Source organism: Neomonachus schauinslandi, chromosome 12 (assembly GCF_002201575.2).
Source record: "Neomonachus schauinslandi chromosome 12, ASM220157v2, whole genome shotgun sequence".
NCBI classification, from domain to species: domain Eukaryota; kingdom Metazoa; phylum Chordata; class Mammalia; order Carnivora; family Phocidae; genus Neomonachus; species Neomonachus schauinslandi.
The window spans coordinates 24,446,767-24,448,757 of NC_058414.1; the positions used below are offsets into that span (position 1 = coordinate 24,446,767).

The 1,991-nt window shown below is 38.0% G+C and overlaps 1 pseudogene; it reads left to right on the forward strand.

Moving 5' to 3' along the window:
• The first annotated feature begins 371 nt into the window (after positions 1–371).
• On the forward strand, positions 372–1,202 carry LOC110579867 (annotated as a pseudogene).
• The last annotated feature ends 789 nt before the right edge of the window (positions 1,203–1,991 follow it).

The window sequence follows — 1,991 nt, forward strand, 5'->3', positions numbered from 1 at the left end:
TATCAAAAGACCTAAATAGAGAAATAGCAATACAATAATAGTAGGGGACTTTAATACCCCACTTGCACTAATAGATAGATCATCTGGACAGAAAATCAATAAGGAAACATTGACCTTAAACAACACGTTAGACCAGATAGACTTAACAGATATATATAGAACATTCCATCTAAAAGCAACCTAATACACATTCTTCTCAAGTGCACACAGAACATTCTCCAGGATAGAGTGTATGTTAAGCCATAAAGCAAGTCTTCATAAATTTAAGAAGATTGAAATTATATCAAGCATCTTTTCTGACCACAATGGTATAAAACTAGAAATCAACTGCAAGTAAAAATGGGCTGGGGGCTGGACAAGCACCAGACATCATGGCCTCCAGGAGTCTCATTGTTCCCGTGTCGGAGCTGTTGCTGTTGCTTGGCAGGGCTCCCCAGATCCATGGACAGCAGAGCAATGTGCCCATCACCACGGCAAGAACTCAAAAGAGTTGCTGCAATGAGAGTGGTTGATAGAATTTTAGGTGCCATACTGTCTTACTTGTCAGAATCTTCAACCAGAATGGGAAAGTTTTACTGAATGGGGAGAAGATCTTGAGGTTAATGTTGCAAAAGTAGATGTCACAGAGCAGCCAGGGCTGAGTGGATGATTTATCATAATTGCTCTTCCTACTCTTTAATCATTGTAAAGATGGTGAATTTAGGTGCTATCTGGGCTCAAGGACTAAGAAGGACTTCATAAACTTTAGAAGTGAGCAAGAGTAGAAGAGTATTGAACCTGTTTCATCATGGTTTGGGCCAGCTTCTGTTCTGATGAGTAGTATGTCAGCACTCTTTCAGCTATCTATGTGGGTCAGGACTGGCCATAACTATTTGAAGACCCTGGATTACCAGTTTGGGAATAATATACAGTTTATGCTTTAGCAACTCTGCTTTCAGGACTATCATTGGGACTCTGTATGATATTTGTGGCAGATTGCATTTTTCCTTCAAAAAGGTGCAGACCAAGCCACACTCTTCCAAAAAAAATTATTACCAGAATCTTCTCAACTTTTGAAAAAAGTGGAGGAGTAACAAGAGGATGATGAAGATGTTTCAGAAGAGAAAGCCCAAATTAAAGAAGAAACAAACAAAGACTTTCCACAGAATGCCGTAAGACAATGTTCTGTGGGTCCCTCATGTTCACAGATAAATCCTGGTTAATATTTTTTTTAAATGTTCAATTAGCCAACATCAAGTACATCATTAGTTTTTGATGTAGTGTTCAACGATTCATCATATAACACCCAGTGCTTATCACCACATGTGCCCTCCTTAATACCCATCACCCAGTTACCCCATCCCCCCACCCCATCCCTTCTGTAACCCTGTTTGTTTCCCAGAGTCCAGAGTCTCCCATGGTTTGTCTCCCTCTCTGATTTCTTCCCATTCAGTTTTCTCTCCCTTCCCCTATGGTCCCCTGCACTATTCCTCATGTTCCACATATGAGTAGAACCATATGATAATTGTCTTTCTCTTCTTGACTTATTTCACTGGTTAATTTTTATAAATATTGTATTATGATTTTGACAAAAACAGAAGATTGATCATTTCTTTTGGTTTGAAGTGAACTGTGACATGCTTGTACATTGCAGGGTTCAGTCTAGATTGTCATTAGATTGAACAGACTACCTTCAGAAAATAAAAGTAGCACTACACAAAAACATAAAAAAAGTTTGAAATAGGATTAAAAAACAACAGTATGATAGTTTAAACAACTCTTTAATTTTTGAAAAATCTGGTGCCAAGCAGTAAGATTTGAGTATATTTGTTTAATTATCTGTTTCAAGTCTGAGTTGAAAATTACATTTCCCAAGTGCTACATTATTGAGGTATTTAAGGAGATTACTTTGTTTTTTTTTTTTTAAAGATTTTATTTATTTATTTGAGAGAGAGAGAATGAGAGAGAGCACATGAGAGGGGGGAGGGCCAGAGGGAGAAGCAGACTCCCCG